We start from the raw sequence: 23,839 nt of genomic DNA on the forward strand, positions 1-23,839 counted from the left end.
AACAAAGAGGATCCACATACACAATATAATACAAATATGAAGAGTATATGAAGTCGTTAAAATCAGCACAACCTTGGGGCGGCGGTGTAGCTCAGTCGATGGAGCGGGCGCCCCGTGCACAGAGGCAAAGTCCTCGATGCATCGTCCTTGGGTTTGACTCGCAATCCTTTGGTGCATGTTATCCCCCCTCTCTTCTCCCTACACTCTTCACTGTCCTATCTAATAAAAACAAAAGGACCTACAGGTCTACACTCCCTCCCGCCCACTACGCTCTGCCAATGAAAGGCGCCTGGTACTCCCATCACAACAGGGCCCTAAGTCACTATAGACTCTTCTCCTCTGTAGTCCCACGGTGGTGGAACGAGCTACCGAACTCCATTTGGTCCGCAGAGTCCCTTTCACCTTTAAGAAGAATCTAAAGACCCAGCTCTTTCATGGACACCTCTGCACTCAAGGATAATGATGCTATTGATGATGATGACATTGAGGATGTTTTTGATGTTGATTAGGAAATGCATGATTATGATGATGATGATGTTGGCGTCGCTTTGGACAAAAGCTTCTACTCAATGAAATTGTAACATTGTATGATAACACAAACTGTTACTTAAGTAAGTTTTTTTTCCATCATGACTAAGGGAACAAGTTTTCACAAAGAAGTACGGGGCAGCTTTGATCTTCTAGGCAGCATCATCTGCACACTTAAACTTCCCTTCAACCCCTGCACATCCTCACCATTACTTTACTAATGAAGCTTCAGCGAGAGTAAAATAAGAAAGACCATCTTCCTGCTTACTCTACACATTAAGTTCAATTATCTCTCTCTTCCTTTTCCAGCACAATCAGCTGAGGATGTTCTAACTTTCCATTTAAACCAATCATAATCTGCCGTGACCTCTGTCAGCCAATCACGTCGTCCCTGCCAAACTTTAAAACTGTTCTCTTTTATTCTGCTGCTGTCAGCCGTCTTTGCAGTGTAAGATCGATGCGAGCGACCTCCACACCGTTCACCTGCGCCGGCTGTCCATGCGTCCTCACACTGAGCTCGTCAAACGTCCAAATCAGGCATATCTCTCACTTTTCCTTTTGTGCGCAATATCAAACGGATCCATTTAATTCTACTTAAACCTCTATTTTAATTACGTTTCCATTGAACTGACATTCACTTCACGTTTTCTTCTTCTTCTGTGTCAGCCCCTGCCTGTTCGTGTGACTGTTCCAGTGTGCGCTCTTCAAAACGTCCTTGCTCCTGTCCCTCAGAAACTGGCCTCTATTTATAAGTTGTACTTTTTTAAAAGCCGAATGCTCTTGGTCACTGAGCAGCCCACACATTAGGAGGGACACACACTCTGTCCTCGGCCCCTCTCCACAACAGAGGACAGGCCGAGTTGAACTGTAGATAACATACCTGGCAAAATGATTTCCCTCTGGTACGGGCCTCTTTTTTCCCTTTTCACAATACCTTTGTTTGCTGCTGCCGCTGCTTTGTGCCGAGTTATTGCCCGCCTGTTTGTGATGACGCTTTTCTATCTTTCCCCTCTCATTGTGTTTTATTTTTGACCTTGTTTACATCCCTTCCACAAGCCATTAGGAACCATGTAGTGTGTCTTCATTACTGACGGCTGCTCTATTAGCCAAGACTAATAGACATGGTCACAGAGGAAGGACATGCCAATAGCACTAAAGCATGCTAAAGCTAACGATCTATTGGATTGGTGGCAGGATTAAGGTTACAGCGAAAGGCTGGGGTTAGAGTTACGATTGAACACTGGTGAATCGGATAGAAATTGATAGTGTTTAGTGACTCCGATGCTCGGTGAACCGTCAGGAGGCCGGAGTCAGCTGTTTACCAGCGGCAGAGCGGAGCTAAGCCGATAACGCAGATACCACACAAGCATGCCACACGGGCACTATTATCTAATCTGGCTGTTAATCTATTCCCAATCTGTGTGTGGTTTCGACATGGCTCACATGTGTGTGTGTGTGTGTGTGTGTGTGTGTGTGTGCATCTCATGGGGACGCTGTTGACAGGATACTGTGTGTGCAGGGAGAAAGACTATGAATAATACACATGCTTCAACCTGTGTTATTTAAATGCTGCATTAATAATGGAGACACTGATCCTGAGCTTTGCACCATTGCACCCTCAATTAACACACTTTCACATGGAGTGTGTGTGTGTTTGTACAGACTGATTGTTCAGATGCAGAGTCAGAAAGTCTGATTAAAGCCGACATTGTTTCATTAACAAAATTACAAGCCAATTAGATGATGTATTGCCTTTTGTCTGTCAATGATTGATTTATAATAGTGTTGACTGTAAGTCTGCAAACAACACACTCAGCAGCAGAGCAGGCAGAGTACTACATGTGAGGAGAGTCAAAGGTCCCCGTAGTAAATTGTGATCGTTTCAATAATAGATGTGTGTGTGTGCGTGAGTGACTGCTTTCTGTGCAAACAGCAGGAGTAGAGTGGACGTGCGCGCACGCTCTTTATTGGTCAATAAAATACTCAGGCCTGAGCTTGAGTGTGAATTTATTGTTTTTTGTGGTCAGCCGGTGCACGCGTGTGTAGCAGTATTAAGGCCACAATATCCAGTAAATCAGTCAGACATGGCGGACAAAGCACTATGTTAAAACTTCACAGGAGAGCGGCTGGAGAGCCAAGATGGATGTGTGGAAGGAGGGAAGGGGGGGTCGGGCTATTAAAGGGTATAAAGTAAGAAAGGGAGGGAGGGCAAACGAGAGGAAATCAGCAGGAAACGGCTGTTGAACGGCGCTCAGATCAATACTAATAACCACACAGCAAGAATGACTTCCTCTCATCCCTAATAACTCAGACAGAGGAGGCGAGGAGGAGAAGGATGGAGGAGCACAGCGTGGAAAGCGGGGAGAGGCGGGAACATGGAGGCTGTGAGAGGGAGAAAAAATGAGTGCAAAGTTCAAATTTGTCTGTTTTGCAATCTCTGTTGGTCTCCCCTTCTTTCTCATTTCCCTTTCTCTCTGTTTAATAAGAAGGCAGGGTGAGCAGACGGCCGTGTTTGAGGTGCAGCTTTATCACCGGGGGGAAGCGCGGTGCCACCCATCTCCTCCTCCTGCAGCATGCACTGAGCTCACAGAGCTACAGTCATATTTGGAAGATTAGAGACGAGTGTGTGTGTGTGGGAGTGCCATACAATTTGTGCAGAATTAGATTGTTCTAAAAGCATCTCTCAATAAGAGGCTGCTGAATGCGTTTGCCCTAATGGCCTGCCATTTTATATTTCTTTAATGAAGTTACAGAGGAGTAGAAAATGGTCAACCCCGCCGTGCTTCTGCACACACACACACACACACACACACACACACACACACACACACACGCACGCACGCACAGCACTTTCTTTCTAAGCCGAGGTGCAGACATTAACCTCAGCTAATTCTGTGTGCCGGCGAGGAACTGAAGCTGCATAACGCTCGCAGAGATATTCAGTTTTTTGTGTGTGCGCACATATCTGTGCACGCACGACTGTATCAAAGCATAATAATGTGATCCCAGCTTACTTCAGCGACAATCCCATTTCACCCAGGCTTCACAGATTCGGTGAAATCTCAACACCTTGCTCAAACTCAAACATATTCACGCTCTGTTGAGTCGAAACTTCCCCCATGAGAGAGTGTGTAGACAGAGGGGCAGAATAAAGTACGGGCTTGTCTGATGTCAGATGAGAAAGCTGTGCACACATGCAGACATTTTAATGCTACACGCTGCCTGACAAGAGGAACAATGAGTCCTGTTTCTTCTTTTGGGTGCCAAATATGAGCACTAAAGAGAATAGATCTCTCCAAAACACACGCCTTACACAGTATGTTGCATCTGAAGAACCTCTTTTCCAATGCACGAGTGTGTGTGTGTGTGTGTGTGTGTGTGTGTGTGTGCGTTGGAAAGCGGAGTTGTGATGGTTCCCAGATGGCAGACAGCTCATTGTCTGCTGCTACATACATAGAGCCAAATTTTAGGATAGAGTTCTCATAAGCCAGTCATTATGGTGCAACTCAAGAGCAGATGCCCCCCTAAAGCCCTGCCTGGAATACGCGTCCTTCATTTACCACGAGGACATATTGTCAGTAATATTTTTCATGCATTACTTTAGTAGGTAATGACCCTTGGGTATGGGAAAGGAAAGGAGATTATGTGAATCTTCACTTACAAAGCAATATGTTGCAATTAATTCAAGTAGTGTCTGTAGCGGTGTCTATTATTGAGGCAATCTGCTCAAAAAGTCTCCTTGTACTCGTAAACCTGAAGCGAGAAGAACAATTTAGATGCTCTGAGGACTGAAAAACGTGGAAACATACTTCAATAATCATATTTTTTAAGGATATACAACTTTGAAATGCTTTAATTTGCAATATAAAGAGAAGTGCTTAGTGGGAGAATCCTAGGTGTGCTTATAGGTGATGTGCGACTTTGTTTCCCTTAACAGAAACAGGAAATCCCCTGAACTATATGCCTCAATAGCGCTGGAACAATGACTTCTTCCTCCATGTAAGTAATTAAGGATTTGATCCAACAGGATGGAAAATACGAGGATTCTTTATCGATTCATTCTGATGAATGACATCATTCTGACACACATTTAGTTGTCATCAGTGCAACCTCTTATAAAATATGATCTAATCAATAGTTTACCCTTAGCTATAGATTTTCTCTCGGGCTATCTTCAGATGGTGCTATAACTTATCAAACAACAATGATACATATCACCATCGACCCATCCTGATCAATTATTAAGTCTGAACAGCAGGGCCATACCTGCATATTTCACAGCCCCTAATGGCCTTATCTATCTGTTCCTGTCGTTTCTGTCCGTCAATATCTCTCTGATATCGACTGATCCAGAGCTAAGGTATGGCTGGTATTGACTAGAACAATGTCTGGCCAACATGTCATCGACTTTTACAGTATACTGTCTATAGGTATTAATCAAAGCCCATCCCATAGATCCCATAGCTGATGAAAGGTCTTCCTTGGACGTATGAGCTGACCTTACAAGTAAGGCAAAGCGTTGAGGTGTTATGATTAAAAAAGTTGGCCAATAAAAGTGATTCTGGTTATAGTGTTACTGATGTTTGCTGATGGTATAATTCATAGAAACATGGCAACAAAAAGTGGTCCTTTGGACACTGGCTACCCTAATCCTTTAACTGTGACCTATAGATTCACCAAGTACTACCATTTGAGGTCAATATCATATCTGAGTTTAAAATATATTGATGACATATTGGCCGTCACAGTTTCGAAACTACCACGCATATATCTTTGACATTTTTGTACTGCAGCGTCTTATTAGATTGGCTGATATGCAGATACTAAATTTGCTTTAAGCTAATATATCAGCTGATACAGCAGGCCATGTGATCTGTCAGGAGAATATGAAGTCGGACCATACTAAGAATATGAAGTTATCAGGCTTTCTGCAGGGGATCACTTATCATTTTATAAAGGGTTGGGCAACAGTTTATACAGCTTTCACACTGGAATTTAAGGACCTGGTTGACTTCAACCAGCTGCAGTGAAGACATAAATTCATGTCAAACATTAAGCATGTTTAAACAAATCAGATACAGAACAGAAGGACAAAGGCCTAAACTGGACTAATATCACTACTGTATATAATGTGTCATTTTGGTTGATGCATTTTTGTTGACTAGTTAGGTATCTGTACTCTTAGGTGTTATTTTGAATACTTCAGCCTAGACCGAAATGATATAGTTTAAAAAAAAAAAAGGGTCGGACTAGATAAGTTTCACTTCATCCTACACCCTTTCGAACAGACTTAAATTATAAACTGAGACGAGTATGCAATTTGCTTTGTTTGCCTGAATGTTTTTTTTATGTTCTTATTTTTAAACATGTTCGAAATAAACAAATGAATAAATAAATAAAATGATGGATATTGTGACAGTCAAACAAAAAATGATCATTGTATGTTAGGATCATTGTTAGTGCAGCCCTGATGTCTTTAAAATCATCTCTTAATAGACAAGACGTAATAAATAAAAACCCTGTCTGAATAAACTACGAATATTTTAATGGAGTTTAGGTGTATTCTGACTCAGTAAAAAATCGTAACATTAAATCATCTCTCTGAGTTGATCAATTAAAGAAATTAAACAACAACCTTGAAGTTTTTGCAGTTAATTATGATGCATGTTTCCCACTTGGAAATGTAAGTCCACACTCCAGCGTTGTTGTAAGTGACAGTAGTCGACATGAAATAAAAACGGAGAAGAAGAGTTTGCTCGTCTTGCCCTAGTTGTTGGCAGGGCCACGATGCCTGCTTGGAGCGCGAGCTAGCTTACTTTAGATGTTAATGCTGAAATAAACTATCTTATCAAAGTTTTCAACACCACATTCCCGAGGGACAGGAGACGTTTTGGTGACGAGGAGACACAACACAATCCAATAGTACGTCTGCTGCAGTGTTGGGGGACAACATGTTGTTCAATATTTGGATATATTGACTTTAAGTTAGTAAGCAAAGCAGATATTTATGCTAACTTAAAACGTCACCTGCTAGCTTGAATTGTTTCCCACCTGCAATAAGCGTAGGAGGACAGTGTGACTAGCAATGTTAAGTAAACGTCGAAAATATTTATAAATTGACTACAGTTAATACAAGTTTGGACTTCTGAAGGGTTGCTTTCACACCTTGCTATAACCGTAATACCTGTTAATTTCAGATCATATGGGTGAAGCCGAGACCGACTAACATTACTTCTCTGCGAACAGTAAGTCAGACTTTATTTCATTAGGTTTGTGTTGGCCGCCGTGCCCTTGCTGGATTTGAGCTGTTGAATATGTCTCTGGGGAAGTTATATTTAACTGCTGATGTTGTGATTATACCTCAGACACAGACACTGACAGACGTCTGCTGCTGTGGTCTCATTAGCGGAGCAGGCTGAATGCATATTGCCATCCATTATGTAGCCTGATTTTCAAGTCTTTTCATTGTCCTGGTTTTGTTTTGCATGAGTTGTGTTGGCTACTTTTCCTTTATTAAGCGCCTGTGACTTACTTTGTTTGACATTCATATACCAGTATCCCATCCTTGTTGAACACAGTGGTATTTTTTCGGTGTTTGAGCATTATGGATGGTATCACAGTATAGAGAGAAATCCAAATGTGTTTAATTGTATGTATGTAGTGTTACAGTTGTAGTTAGTTTGCCTCTTTGCATTTGTTGGTTGGTCATTTACTTTTACTTGCAAGGTTATTTCAGGAGTGCTACCGGTACATTGCTTTCTCTCTGATTGGACTTGCTTCAGTGAATATAATGTGTACTAAGATGTTTTTAGCATATTGTGTGTATAGAGTGGGGTAATTGCTGGTCATAAGTAAGAGTTGTATGCCGTGACAGATTGGTATTCATCATGAATAACTGTGGCTTCTAATTTGACCACAATCTAATAGAAATAGTAACATGTATGTGTCCTACATTCAATTATGTGTGTTACTGTTAATATAAGAATCTCATGGATTGGGCCAAGGACTTTTATGTTGCCATAGCAGAGGCTGGATAAATAAATGTCTACAAGACTACATAATCTGTTTGTCATTCTCTAAGTAATTACATGCTTTTCCTGCTTTGACAAGTGGAAAAAGGTCCATGCAGACTCAAAAATTGCATTACGAATGATTTTGTGAGCATCAAGGTTTGTGATGAATCATGTTGCTTCTGTTCCCTTTGATAGCTATAATCTATTTAATGTAATTTACAAAGGACTTTGTAGTACAAGAAATAATATGAAAAGTCTGCAGAGGTGAATTTCATAAATCACTTTATTGTACATACGACGCCCGGGCCGAATAGAAGCTATAGCTGGATTGGCGTGCAGGGTGTGTGTTTGTGTGTGCCTAAGAGTGCTCTCACTCACATGTGTGAAGTGGGTGTGGACATGAGAACTAATGGTGACTTATTAACATCATAATTCAGCCGGGCAGGACAACTAATCACTGAGACCTCAGATAGACCAGCCACAGGGGGTGATGGATGAAGCCTGTGTGTGTGTTTGAGTTTGTGTGCGTATGTGCTGGTGTGTGCGCGCCTCTGCTCGTATGTGTGCATGCGTGTGTTAGTGATAGATTGGTGTGTTGGGGTCCTTTCACACTGAGATGTCTCCTAATCAGTCTTAATGATTAGACTCTATTGATGAGAATGGGATTAGGTGTGCAGGGCGTGGCAGAAAAAATCTCCCACTCAGGAAATACACCCGACTGATATCCTGTTTATTTCACGATTTAAAAAGGTTTATTTAGGACGAAACGACAAATCACTAGATGACCCTTCTGTGTGTGTGTGTTTGCACATGAGCTACTCATTAGTATGTCCATTGTTTATGTATTTGTTGGGTCTTCTGTCTAGCTTAGAGGGCTTGGCTGAGCCCATTTGTCACATGGAACTCTATAAAGAGGAGTATGTGGAGTCCCATCCTCTGTCTGTGTCTCCATCCATCTCTCGGCCTCCTCCCTCAGCGATGCCACTCATTCGTCTCCAGCCCAGCCAGGGCTGTTTACACTCATTTAGCTCCTACCGGGGTGCATCCAGGGCAGGCTTTGAGGTATTTATAGGCAGCTGGAGGATAAGGGAGTAAACAGGAAACAAGAGAATAAAGTAAGAAAAGTGTGCTGACATTATTTAGGTTGTTTTCATAGAGGATTGTCATCTAACAGGCGTATAATAATAGGCTCATTTCCGAGTCAGATACCTTGGAAGTGACCAAGACTGCAGATAGGCGGGAATGAGATTTCTACGATAAATTCTGCTCTCTTCAACTCGCGGTTATTGTAACCAATGTAAGCAATGTAATTACACAGTGGAGATAATTTAGCACATGTCGGATAAGAGTTATTCTTAATCTGGACATTTCCCCACCCTTCCTCTTTCGCTCTCTCCTTCCCTCAGCAGCGAGAAGCGAGGGCCAGCGGAACAGAGGAATAGACAAACTGAATTAGTGTTCTTTTCATCATCCGTGACCAGCGAGCCGTCTGATAACCCTGATCTCATTATGAACGCTAATTGTTAAGTTCTCCCTCCTCTCATCCTCTGTTATTCTCTGCCTCGCCATACACACATATAGGACTCAAGCCCTTCTCAGTGAGGGAGCCTCTCTCTCTCTCTCTCTCTCTCTCTCTGTCTAAGTATTTACTTCCTGCCTGCTAATGGCACTAACTTCAGGGAGAGGTCCAATATCCACTTTTAGCATAATCATTCTAAGCATGGGCAGCAACATGAGAGATTTATGGTCTGCTGAATGCAGTCTGGCAAATGTTCCAGTGCTTTCACATTTAGGCCTCTTAGCTGTCTGTTATCCTAAACTATCTCCAGCCCCGCACACATATTCTCGCCGTCAGTTTGCACTCAATTGCAGTTGCAGCCATTTATTTTTTGCTGTTTTTATATATCTGCATCCCCTTACCTTTGTTAGTATTTGTTCTCCATGCATTCACACACATAAACCACACATCTGGTGTCCTAGGTTCAACTTGGTAAATTCCTGAATAAAGAACAGGGGAGCATAAGCCACGTTTTGATTATCGGTTTCCTCTATGTTCCTGCTGTGAGTAATGACCAGCACTTTTAATGGGGTCTCACCAGTGTCCTGCTATTAATTAAAGCTTGATTGGAAGAATAAATTAATCTAGATGTGGTCCACCCGATCAATAACCCATATGAGGGCTCCATTAAGCACCGAGGGCTGAGTGCTCTGCATGTGATATGTGTGTGTCGAAGGAGTTAGGGGAGTCAAATGGGCCTGTTAAATTGCAAGTGATTTTCACCTCTATTAATCATAACAACCTCATCAAGTCATTGGAAGCGTGTGTTAATGCATAAATACATGAAACGATGCACGTGTGCTCCACGCAGCAATATCTTTTTTAATCTTATTTTTTAACCGAGCCTTGAATTGATTTTGGAGTTCTGCGTGTCGACAGTGAACAGATGGTATTTTGCAGACATAAGTCAGGGGGATCTGACATTTTTCACTGGAATCAGTGAAAACCTCTGCTATGAAACCAAGGCAAATGGCATTTGCACATAAAGTTCACTCAAATGAAATGCTAATCCAGAACCCAGAGTACATTTAATATGCGGGCCCAACTTTGGAAAAATAATTCTGTGGAGGAGCTTCATGAAAGTGGCAAATATTAAAGCGACTAATGCTGAATTTTAACAAAAGAGGTCCGAAGAGTTTTATTAAAAGGGATAATATTTGCAGGCTTTGGTGCTTTAGCATCTCATTAGATTGAAAACCTAATGAAAAACATGTTAATACAGTCCTGTGGAGTCGTTTTGAAATAACTTCCCTGTTTTTTTTGGTTATTAATTTGATATAAGCTATGAGAGTGCATGTAAGTGGTTGTCTATGTATTTGCAACATTGGTGTATTAAAGCACATGCAAGTTAACATTCTCATTTGTTTGTAAATTAAAATACAGTGTAATGACTAGGTGTGGGAATTGCAGGGTAACTCAAGTTATCCGATTGACTGAAGAATACAAAATGCCCCAAAAAAGGTGAAGTGCAGAATGAATGTATTATTTTATTGAGATAAACAATGATGCGGTGACTTAAATTGCCAGGGAGATCTGTTTAGGGCACTGAATTTTTTAAAACTTAAAATATCAATATTTGGCTCCGGTAATACGATAATTGTATCACACCAGTTGGGACGACGATATAATGTGATATCGATATTTTGTCCCACCCTAGTAATGACCCTCCTTTTACTAAACAAATACCATTATCATTTTTCTCCATTTTCAAGAAAATGCACGTTTGTTTAAACTTGAGGATATAAAAGTTAAGAGAAATTAATGGCCATCTACCAGTAGGACCATGAAGAACTGCATATACAGGTGATGTTGACATTTTGACCTTAGGGTGGCAGGCGGTGTCCAAATTGGAAAGACTTCTCCTAAGTCCCACAGTACACCTCCTTGTTATTCAACCACCAGATTTTAATGTTCATTTCGAGTGAAAGTAAACTTTTTAGACTTAATATGGTGCATAAGGGAAAGCTCAGGAGGTCACAAGAGTTTGATTCATTCTCTGGGGACCAAAAGTATCGACACTAGAAAAACAACCATTACTTTTCAAGCCACCAAGCCATGACTTCAGTCAGAGTGAAATCTCTCAACAACTACTGGATGGAGAAAATGTGGTGCAAACATCATTTTCATACAGTGCCATCGTCAGGTCAGCATTTCAATTTGTACAATACCTCGGTTGGCATTGACATTCACACCAGCCTCAGCTGTATTTTGTTCATTGCTATTTAAAAAAAAATGCTATCATGCTAACCTGCTAAGGCAACATGATGAACATGGTAAACAACTGTCACTATGAGCCTATTGCCACACTGTCATCAGCAATTAGCCAGCAGCCTTACAGAGCTGCTACCATGGCTGAAGAACCCCAGACCTCTTGACCTATGGTGGCGCTAGATGAAAGGTCAGGGGGTGTATCATCTTAAAAATGTCATCATATTTCTGGGATATGATCCATACAAGTTTGAATGGCTGTTCTGCCCAGTAGTGATAGAACAAAGTACATTATCAGCATACATTTCATATGAGGGTTAAAGCTGAATAATTCCACAGTGTTCTGTGTAAAGTAGCACAGGTAAACATTATAGATTAGCTATAGTAATATTTGATATGTGGACAGAAACAGAGTAAAATTTCCATTTAGTCAGTCCTCTGTATCAGCTCATGCATTGTGAGTAGCTTCGAGGCTGGGACGATACAAAGATAGAGGCCTAAGTGACTCACAAGTTTCCAGTTTCTGCCTGAGTAAGCAGTGAATTTTCATTCAGCTTTCACCCAGGGTGTTTGATCATTTTCAAAGAACCTAATTTATTCCGTTTGCCTCTTGTGTTTTTTGTGGCTTCTCTTTCTAGGATTTACCTACACTGTTAATCATTCTAGCTGGTTCAACTGAAAAATGGAAGCGCCTGAAATCTGCTGTGGTGACAGAAATAAGCTCAAAGACGCCAAGACAATAGACTCATAACTACTAGTTTTTTTAAGAATTCAATTGTTATTATACAACAGTAAAATGATGACCCATTCCGAGTCTGTATTATTTTGTGGACACGGCTTACATGGATAGATTTGTCTGGACCCTTTCTTAGCTGTTTAAAATGAACAGGTGAAGTTTGTTGTTATGGCATCAACATCTTGTTAACTGTGGTTGGACAGGCCTTCAAACAAACAGACAGAGCCCTTCCTTTATGGAACTCCCCAAATATCTTATGTAGCACAAATTAAAAGGAAAAATGCTGTTTTAAACCTTATTTCTGTCTGTGATAGTCTATATGGGGCGACTGTGGCTCAGTGGTAAAGTCGGCCGTGTCTTAGTCGGAAGTTGGGGGTTCGATCCCTGACTGCTACAGTCACATGGATAGGTAGACGCATAGATCTGATTGGAGATTGGCACTTAGGCCTTTGCCATCAGTGTGTGAATGCCTGTGTGAATGTGACATGTAGTGTAAAGCCGGGGACACACCGGACGAGGAAGCGCCTCGTAACGAAAATCGCGCGCGAGCCGGAGCACTTCCGTTCACACCAGACGTGCATTTCTCCGCGCCGGTCGACAAGCGCCTCTGCTCCTCAGCTGTCGTTTACTCACATTTGGACCAGACGCCGAAACGATCGCTGCAGGGCGCGAGCCGGCTGCGGAGGTGCGCGCCGCGGCGCGTCTGGTGGGAGTGACACAATCAGTTAACATGGGTGCCGAAAGGAAACTGGCTCCCCGCTTCTCAGCGCTTCGCGGCTATTCGCGGCGCTCCGGTGTGTCCCTGCCGTAAAAAGCAGCTTTGAGTGGTATATATGTGCTATAAAGTGCTATATATGTACCATATGGAAAATACCTGTATGCTGTCTGTTCCCAGTTATCTCTCTGTGTGTGTGCGTGCAGGTCGGCGATCTGCATATCTAACCTGTGCTGGCATTTGATGTAGTTGGTGGTCTTAAAACGTTACAGGTTATTTCAACGTACGATTCTAGTTTTAGTTTTGCAAGTATTGGAGATGAGCAATGAAACTATGTTATGAACAGTGAAAATGGCATTCCAAAATGCGAGTGCAGAGGATGTGATGGATGACAACATATTTTACAGTTCTTAGCCGACTCCAGTATTTGGCTGTATATTTTGAACCTGGGTATATGACCCAAGAAATGCCGGCGTGGCTCTGTGAGCTGTAAAAGTCAGCTTTCCCTGTCATTGTAAAACGCAATGAGGAACTTCTGCTTCAGTCAGCTGTGTGTGTTTATCATCAACACCAATCAAAATAGACTTTAAGTTAAATCTACTTTTGATTATTTGAAATGTATATGAAAAATATTTCTTGACTTTACTTCTGTTTGAAGTCTTTTGGTGTACGCAAGCACCCACCAATCCACCAACACACACACACACACACACATCTCTTTTGGACACGCATTGAGCTGTTTCAGAATGAGGGCTCACACAGAGGGAGACTCATCAGACACACAGAAGTACAAAGCCAAGCCAGCAGCGTGCACTCTTTCTTTAGGAGTGCTGCAGTGCTTGTTAGTTTGGTAAATCGTTTTTTTTTTAGCCCTCTTGCAAGTGATTCATTTGTGGAGATGTTTTCCTTCGAGCCCAAAAGACTGATAATCAAAATCAAAATCCCTGCTCTAATTTCATTACATCTTTTTAAAGAATGCCTCCCACTGTTTCTTGATGCAAATACAGTCGCTCTACATTCCTCTCTTCTGCTCGGCACTGCGTTCCATTTCAGAATAAAGAAACCAATAAGCCCAAGTCCATCTTGGCCCATGCATAAATGAATTTCTTACATAAAGATGTCAAAAAAACCCATTCTGCCTTTACTGTTTCCCATTTTGCTTTCCATTTCTGTGCTCTTTTTGTATTGGTGTGTGGAATTGTGTGTACGTGTGTGCCGGAGTGTGTGTGTCTGTTTGAACATCTATGCTTTTGTGTGGCTTTCCGCGGTTTAATGGAAAACCTTGCTTGGTTTCCCCTACCTCATTATTTGATAGAGCAGATGAGAAATAGATTTATGATTCCGATTAATAACGTTAGCCGGAGTTCATTGTTTCCGCCAGTCAGCCGAACAACTTCATATCAGTCCCACTAATGCGTTTGAAACACCAGTGCGGTGTGTTTAATAATATCGCTGTTAGGGAAGCCATTCGTTCTCATTTGAGCAGCGAGTCTCATTTGGGTGGATGGAGTAGCTCTCCACCTCACCAATCCTGCACAGACTATGGGGAATACCAGGCAAATGAAGGATGGAAATAGCAATGTTTCTACTATCTCGCTGTGCACATCTCCAAGAGTCGCAGTTGTAATAAAGGAATAGAATGTATTGAGGGAATATACTGAAGACTTTACGGGAAATAGATTTAAACAAATTTTACTCCCTGTGTGCACATTTCTTCTTTGTGTTCCGACTTCTTAGTAATGTGTGCGCATTTGTGAGATTAGTGTGGTGATAAAAGTAAAACATGTGTATATTTAGTTTTTCATTTGCAGGCTCAGAGTGATACATTTAGTTTGACTGCTGCAAGCATAACGTCCCTCTTGTTGCAGGCCAGTGCTTCGGGCGAGCGTGTGCCCACTTGCAGCTGCGAACAGGGGCGTAGTCTAACAATAAATGAAGGTGGCAGCAAAGGAGCTAATCGGCCAAACAGTGCTGGTCACAACGGGGCACCAGCAACCCTTAATCATCGAGCTGCAGCAAATTAATTACCACAATCATCTACCAACGGCAAATTAATTATCACAATCAATCACCACAAATTAATCTGGGCCTTAAAATAGCCCCGCGGTCAACCGGCAATCAGCACCTCTGGCCTGCACGCAGCGCGGGAGGAGCACATGCAAGCAAATATGCATAAACACCACAGAGGACAATTTTCTTACATAGAACACATGCATTTATGTAAACATGCAAAGTCATTGACGCCCAGGCACACACACTACAGATGCACACACCTGCAGAACTAATAAGAAGGAGAAGGATCTGAGACTCATTTAACAGCAAATGTCATCTAGACAGCCCACTTAATTAGAACGGCAGAGAGGGAGAGGTGAGACAGGCATAGGGTGGATTAAGGAAGAAGATTGGAAAAACAATGTTGAATAGAGAAAATAAAACAAAAGGTGAACACGATGGGGGAGTAAACTGGTATCACGTTGACGTAAAGAAAAATTAAGCGTTAAGATTTAAGAGTGAAAATTGGAAAAATCAAAAACAAATTGAATTTTCTTTCTCCAAATTAATTAGCTACATCTTCCATGACATTTTGGCAGTCGAGAAAATGTGTTAGGAAGAATCTCTTTATAATGGTGTCTGTGTAGGAGTGAAACCTGAGTGGGAAACAGCTAACTGCAAGATTCGTGTGATAATGACAGTCTGGTTTCTCTGCTTCCAATATGTGTATTTTAAAAGAAATGAATGTCTGTTAACAGTGAACATCTGGCTTTAATATGCCGGAGCAGCTTGTTAACATTGTTAGCATGTATTACTCATTCGTGCTCGAAGCTGTATGAGTCATCTGGAGGTATTGACACAGTCTAGGTGTTGCATGTCTTTTTTATTTAATTGATGTAATGAACAGTGCAGCTGGATCAGAGATTAAATAGTTCCATTTAAATGAGTGGATCAAGATGGGACTGTCTGGATTTCTGTTCTGTGTTCACGTAACTCTAAACAGCCTGGTCATACATTCCAAGTTAAAATAAATAGCTGCAGTTTCCCTTGAAAAATAAACGAAATAACATCATGCAATGATGAGACGTGAATAATACATTTAACTTATAATAATAACACTTTCCTCGTACATTTGTTCCACTCTCGTAGCTGTTGTCCGGCGTGATGGTGGCTTGTACTCAACAAACGGCATCCGCTTACAGAAGCCTTCTCCTTCCACAACACTTACTGGGAGCAAATATCTCCAGTCACCATTTTCATTATTAGCAGGCTAACCTTCTCCGCTCTGGTATCATCACAACGACGTGTGCTAACAGGGCTAGCAAGTGATGCGAGGCTGCCTGTTGTCTGTCTCCGCTGGTTTCTCCTTGTGCTTTAAGCGCGTGTGGTTAAGTATCGAACTAGTATTTCTATGATATACAAGTTTGTCTGAATCTGAGTTGAACTACGTAGCCGACAACAACGCGTGTGCAGGTGTGCGAATAGTGTAATGTTACTGGAATAATGACGTCAACAACGAGTACTCATCCCCATCCCTACTAAATATGGCTTCTTAGGCTGCTGTCTGCTTTTAAAGAGTTTTTTTTTTTAGTTTGAAATTAGTTTTGAAACACTTTAACATGAAGTACACTTATGTGCATTTTTATGATGGGAAAATATCAACTACAGTGTATGAAGCCAGATCCATTTCCTATCCTTGCTTTAAATCAGCTGCTTTGGGTAGGCTGTAAAAAAGCCCCGTTGTGCTCTGTTACATCACTGGAACCGTTTCCAATGCGCAGCATTAGAAGCTAGCGAACCGTGAAGCAGCACAAACAAGTAAATAGCAGCAAGCAGTCTCAATTAATGATATCTACACTGACAGCTCATGCTGGCAAGTGATGCGAGCAGAGATACTTAGGTGGAAAAACTATGTCAGGGTTGCAGGTAGAGCACACTGTTAAATTGCTGCTGCTGGTTATAAACTACATTTGAAATTCAGTATTTTGTTCATGGTAGGGATGAAGAGAGGCTGTTCACACTGTCCAACGCTCCCTGCCACAGAAATCGCACATTTAAATTCCTCTCTCTCTTTGCAGGATGCTGGTGGAAATCATTGTCTGTAATGCAGGCAGAGCAGTTAAGCTGTCCAACACAAATGTATATATTTTCTTCTTTAGACCAAGTTTACACCTAACTTCATCTCTATTGTTGATTCTAAACATGTTGAATCTGTAGCTACAGTATGGGAAGTGTTCTGGTTTTAGTTTATAGTATGTATGTAGTTCAAGCAGTATTAACCAATCACGTATGAACAGGCTGCAAAAGGTGCAATCCGCCTTAACGCCATCCCGGCTCCCATCGGTGATCATCCCGACAACGATTAAGCTTTTTATTTATCTCTATATCCTGACATCTGCATGCAAGTTCAGCTGACAATTTCAAATTTCAACTTGAGCGACTGATTCATTTAACGCTGTGTAACGATAGCCAATCATTGCTTACATTTCCCTAACTTTCTGCAAATGCATAAGAAACGGTCGATCTGACTTCCATTCAACAAACCAGCATTTAAAAAGTTTCTTCTCCTCTTGAGGACAGACCTAACAAAATTTGTATTTTTACTTTTTAAAAATCTGCATTGCTTCTTAAAGCTGCAGTTTTTTTTGGTTATGAAACAGACTGAAATGTATTCTGTTTACTCTATATGAGCTACAAAAGCAAACCAGACCATCAGCGATAAGATTGATTATTTCTATATAGTTATTTATAATGCCTGAAGCTGCTGGCGGGGGGTAGGTGTCAGATAGAGCGATTAACTGCACGCTACCTTTGTTTACATTTTCCAGGGCAAATATATAAACAGAGTGATACATATGACTGTTAAAGAAAGCAAGATGAGATTTTTTGTTAAAAAACACCACTTAGGGCGCTGGTTTGGCTCAGTTGGTAGAGCAGGCGCCCCATGTACAGAGGCTACAGTCCTCGACGCACTGATCGCAGGTTCGACTCCCGGTCTGCCGATCATTTGGTGCATGTCATCCCCCTCTCTGCTTCCCATGTTTCCTGTCTCTCTTCAGCTGTCCTAATAAAGGCAAAAAGCCAAAAAAAAAATCTTTAAAAAAACCCCCCAAAAAATCAAAAAAACACCACTTAAGCATGTACAGAACAAAATCAGCAAAGAGATAAGAGGTACGGTTTGTCCACAGGGGGCGCCCAAACACAAACTGAAAGTTCCTCACAGGAGCTTTAAGTCGCTAATTGAACTGCAAACAATGCAGCGCACGGAAAAGGAAGTCTTGGCTAGAAGTCATTTATCACTAACCGCTAGCTACACTGGAATGCCTGAAAAATTCTCCATCACTCATAAAACTTCTTTTCTATTCTGGGCACCGTAACTTTCTGATCAACATATCATAGTTTGTGTCTGATTTTCTTTTTAGTGCTTATAATATAGTTTGATCAGATTCTTTCATTTATGAAAGCAGTACTTGTCTGGAGCTGTTGATGATGTTTTTGTGTCTATCATCAACATTATTGCCGGTGTTAAGTGCAAACCAGGGCTTAATAAATAACACAAGCGACAGACAAACTCCTGCCTATAGAAGGTTAGGTGCTCTGTTGATTGGGTGCATAACATGTTTAATGAAACCTATATGATTTCCTTGAATGTACTGCTCTGGTACGTGACTCGGTTGACTCTATTGTGGAGTGTTTCTTCCCTCCTCCTCCTGTATCCAGTCTGACCTCCATTCCCACCATCCCTTCATATTTTCCTCTTCTCTGTTTTATCCGACTCCTTTTTCTCTGTCTCTGTCAATAACTCCCTCTTCTTTTTTTTCTTTTCTTTTCTTTTCACTCACTTTTAGTTCCTGTCTTTCTCTGCATCTCCTCCGCTCCTCCTCTTCTCTTCCTGCTCTCTGCCTGGCTCTGCTGATCTCTTGGAAACCGAGTAGACACCATTCAGTTCCTGTGGGAGCCGGGCTTAGCCATATTGTGTGACATCCTGATGGCGCCTAAAGCCAACTTAGCACACACACACACACGCACACACACCAGAAAGGCTAGTCTGCATCTCTCATACATACGCATGGATGCTTAATGCATTTAAATGTAATACCACTGCTGGTGAATGTAAGTGTACTGTTATTAAACTTGACTGTGCATGTGTTTGTGTGCTTTTATGTGTTTTATGATGTTCATAAGCTTCGGCATGCATTTTTTTATGTGTGTGTCTGTGCGTATATATATGTGTGTGTATGTGTGTGTGTGTGTGTTCCTTGGATTAAAGGGAGTACTTCATTGTGAGGGGGGTCCCTTGATGGCCTTTAGCCCTCATCTGGGCATGCTCCAATACCGCAGTCTGATTGGTCTCAAACTGTCCTGACAGGAAATCCATCTGTGTGTGCTTGTGTGTGTGTGTGCGTGCGTGTGTGTAGGGAGAGAGAGAGGGATGCATCGGGATGACAGCTAAATTGAATGCCAGGGCCAACAAGGCCACAGGATCACAATGAGAGAGATGAGGACAAGACTGCGCGGAGAAACAGGGAGAGAGACGCTGGCATTAAGCCCGGGGATGACATAGAGAGACAGTTGTCGAGAGGTGTGTGTGTGTGCGAGTGTGTGTGTAATTGATTGAGTTTTAATGTGGTCCCTGATGAGGAGTCACTGACATCAGGGAGAGGACAAAAGAGGAAGGAAGTAGAGGAGGAGATGGGAAAACAATGTCTGCTTGAAAGCGAGATAAGAAGGGATCATGCACGCCGATGCAACGATGAATCCTTTATTTTGATCCTAATGACGGCTTTTCAGATGCGTCTGCGACTCAAAAGTTTCATAGCTTTTTCTTTTTTATGATCGTTAAATGTGGGAAGTGAAATGAAGTTCATGCTCTTAAACCTTAAACACCACTTCATAAAACGTTACGATTGTAGCTTTTCTTTCCTCAGTATGATGTGGAGAAACACAGCATGTCTGCTGATCTCTAGTTTCTTAAATAGCCAGGCTTGAATATTACAATTATCACAGCCTCAAAACCTGCCGCATCAGGCCTATTTTATTATTTAAAATATGTCGTATGCCAGTCCCATTAGATTGTACATCACTTCTTTTCTTCCCTTAAAAAGAGTGGGCAAAATATCCCGTAAGAGTTTGTCAAGAAATCGAACAGTATTTTGTTTTCTCTGATGTTTGAGCCATTTCCTGAGTATTTTAGTCCCCTCCTAAAATGTATGTGCATCAATTCAGGACTTTGGTTTGTTTGTGTGTGTTTTCTACAAAAAGATGTAGCTCATAATAACAGTATCGGGTGCACAGTTGTTGCAAGGATCAAACTTGTGTTTGAACTATGAACAGAGAGACATGCTAATGGGTTGAAGTTTATCTTTGTGTGGGTTTGTACCTAAATTTGGTTATGGTTGCGTGTATTACTTTTTAATGATGCAACGCAGATGCAAGCTCGCGCAGTTTCTTCATCACAGAGTTGTTGACGTGTCAGGTGAAACACTTGGCTCCACTTGTAGAGACATTTCCGCATGTTTGCCCACCGAACCTCTGAGTATTTTCAGAGATTTATTTTGACTTTGAGATTTGACAGATCGTTTTCTGTTAGGTTTAATTAAAGGTAAAATATTGCAATAATCAAACCTGTACAGTAAACAGCATTCTCTGCTTGTGAGCCATTCTCTTTAGCTTGCTTAGTATTCCTGTTCATATGTGATCTCTCTCTCTCTCTCTCATTCTGTCTGTTGCTCTCTCTCTCCCTTTCTCCTGGGTTGTTAGTGAGCGTCCAAGGTCAACCTCTCCACTGTTGAGCTGCGCTTTAGTTCAGACAGGGCCCTTTGATGTTCTCAGAGAAAGAGAGGGAGAGAGATAGAGGAGGGAAAGAGTGAGAGAGGATGAGAGAGAGGCATGTACAGTAAGGTTGGAAGGAAAGAGGAGCGAGATGGAGAGAGATATCCTGGGAGTGGAAGAGGAGAGAGAGAAAGGGGAGGAGAGGATGAAAGATGTAGAAATGAAGTTAAAAAAGCGCTCGTCGGTTTGAATAAAACGATGGTTTGGGGGCAGAAAAATGTGGCGTTTACACATCTGAGATGCTCAGTGGTGTGTGTATATTTATGAAGGATTATGTACAAGTGTGTAAAAACATGCGGGTTAAAAGAGAAAAAAAACACCCAAAATGAATAATTTGTATTTGCTCACTAACCCACGCACAGACACACAGCAAAGGCTTATGTTTATTTGATACAAGGCTTGGTATTGTTTTGAATTATTTCTTACTAACATGAATTTTATACCGAAGCTATATCAAAAAACACATTTATTTTCATACTGTTCTACAAGTTTCTTCAACTTCAAATGTCTATGTGGGACTATATTGTTTCTGAAAGTAGAAATAGCACATTAATTATTTTACTCAGAACAAGTTGAAATGAAAAGAAATAAAGTAAACAAACTTGCACGCTTCAATGTGGTGCAATTTGCTGCTACAGCCTTACTTAGCCTGGAATAACCAGTATCACAAGATGGCTAATATTAGCACACTTTGAATAGATATTGCAATGGAGCCAACATTATTGAGTAGATTTCTCTGGCTGTTGCTATGGTTACACTTGTTTTAAATTAACTTGTAACTACCGCTTGTAAAAAACAGCTAATCTGTTTAGGATAGCTTAAAACGTTGCAACCATATTAGCCTTGGATTCCCACAAGCGTGAGAGCTCATGTTTCTTCGCCCTGGCAGATGTGTCTCTTCCCACTCCTGTTTAGAGAGATGCCAAACAACCTTGAATTGGTCGGGCCAATAACAACTGCTTAGGGCAGGTTTAATATGATGACTGCACAGTAGAGTAACCTAACTGCATATTTGGAAACATCAAAGATAGGCGCTGTGGTGAATCTGAATTCCCTGTCAGTAGCGCCAGTATCAAACATGGATGATAGTTTATGTACAGATGTTAAGTGTTGCTTACCAAATAATGTAATGACAAAATTCCATGTGTTGTTAAACTAGAAGCCATATGGATTAAACTATCTTACTAGTCTAGCAGCCTGCTACATCACGTGTATTGTTGCTCTGATTGGTTATCGGTCTATCCAATTAAGTTAAGCCCTTTTTACACTGCGGTTCCGCCTCGGTGCTGTAACGAAGCTCCAACCTTTGCCATTTTACATCGGCTTAAAGCTGCCCCAGTGTGTGTTTTTACATAGCGTCCCAAAAAAACGTGGGCAAGGTGTAAACAAACACGTGGCGCTGTTCTGCCCTGACGCCGTTACACCTCTGTTCCTACCTCCGATGTCGGCTCAGAGGCGGAACAACTTCGCCCCACCATTCCGCCTCTGTGCATTTTACACAGAAGAAAGAACGTAACAGAGGCGTATTAATCCCGCCTTGAACTGGCAGTGTATAAAGGGCTTTAGATAGATAGATGGATGGTTGGATGGATGGACAGACAGACAGTGAGGGACATAAGGCATTGATCACAAAGTGGGATATTGGAGAAATTGAGTTTAGAGGCCCTTTTTAGAATGCCCCGTGGAAATCAAAAATAAACTCAGCGGTTTCGTATTTGTGAATCGCCCGGGTAATGTCAGGCTACAGCCTTACAAGAACTTTGATTAACTAGCATCATGTACAATTGGCAAAACTCTGATTTAAATCAGGAACTATCACAGACGCATTCAGTTCCAAGTATCTGATCATTCCTGTCTTGATTTGCGATAGTATGAGGACACTGCATATGACAAAAGGCATACAAATAAGGGAACAACCCGTCTGAAGAGAATCATCCACTAATCACCCGTCCCCCGTAATTTACTGCACACAACAATGAGGGCGGCTCAGCACTGAGTGATAGAGGAACAGCAACGCAGAGAAAAGAGAGCAACTGAGAGTGAAATGAAGCAGTGGAGATAAGAAGTGAGCAAACTGAATAAATGGAGACAACAAGTGCAAGAAAGATGAGCAACACAAAAGGGCTACAGGAAGTGCGAGAAGTACACGCAGGAACGGTACAGTTCAGTAGAGAAAAGGCAAACAAATGGTGGGCACTGTGAGTGAGAAAGAGAGGCAGGTCATATGGTAGATATGTGGGTGAGGCCCCCGCCTATTAGAGTGTATTAGCCTGTGGCTGATGTATGGAGTGTTGTCAGGGATATGAGGTTTAGATAGGCCGCAGTCTGGGCCAGATAGAGTTTGTGTAATGGAATCCAGTCCCATATCACTCTCTGTGGGCAGGGGAGGGCGGGGCTAATTCAATTGCCCCCTTCCCCACCTCAGGGAAAGGTCTGAGGCTCAGGGATAAAGGATGGACTCTTTTACAGGTGAGTGCGCGAGGCAAATCTATCAGTCAATCCAAATTCTGTTTCCTCTCTGATAATTGGTGGTCCAGTGCTGTGCGATCACCATCTTAAAAGAACACATCATTTGTTTCCCATCATGCAAGCCGTTCAGAGGACCTCAGATTGACTCAAATACGATCTTTGCGTTCTTTTTGTGAATCTCATCTCTTTCTTAGTTCAAGTGCTTCCTCTTATCTGGACTGGAGTTGACAGCTTAAAACATATTCAACCACAAACTCTCAATTCTCAAAAGTTTTGTAAGTGCAGAAACAGTACATCGAAAGTGTTCACTTCCAGTCCCAACAGGGAGCTCACTCCCATTGTGCTGTAGTTTACAAGCTTAGAATTAAAACAGCTAACTGTTTAGGTTCACAGAGGTTACTCTTCTTGCAGTCCTGTGACAATTTCTAATGGCACGTGTTGATTTAAAACAAGATCATAATCGTTCAGTGATTGATACAGTTTCAAAAAGACAAGGACATATTTAGCTTGTTGTCCAGAGGGAGATACAGACTCAGCTTTGTACACACTTCAGGTGTCTGGAGCAAAGATTAACAAATTAAAAAGCAGGCATCTATTTGATCAGCTCTGGCGGCGTCTTCACAGAATAAACACACAGGGAATTAATTAATTGCTGAAGTTTCTTGTTTCCCTGTTTCATATTCTTCTTAAAGTTTAGAAATGGGGGCATTATGGCTGAAGTTGTTAGAATGGATGGTGCATAAATAGAATACATGATGCTCAACTGTGACATTGAACCAAACATGCTG

The sequence above is a fragment of the Semicossyphus pulcher genome, unplaced genomic scaffold (genome assembly GCF_022749685.1).
Source record: "Semicossyphus pulcher isolate SPU_LCO1_2020_fin unplaced genomic scaffold, fSemPul1.0.p SCAF_13, whole genome shotgun sequence".
Classification (NCBI taxonomy): Eukaryota; Metazoa; Chordata; class Actinopteri; order Labriformes; family Labridae; genus Semicossyphus; species Semicossyphus pulcher.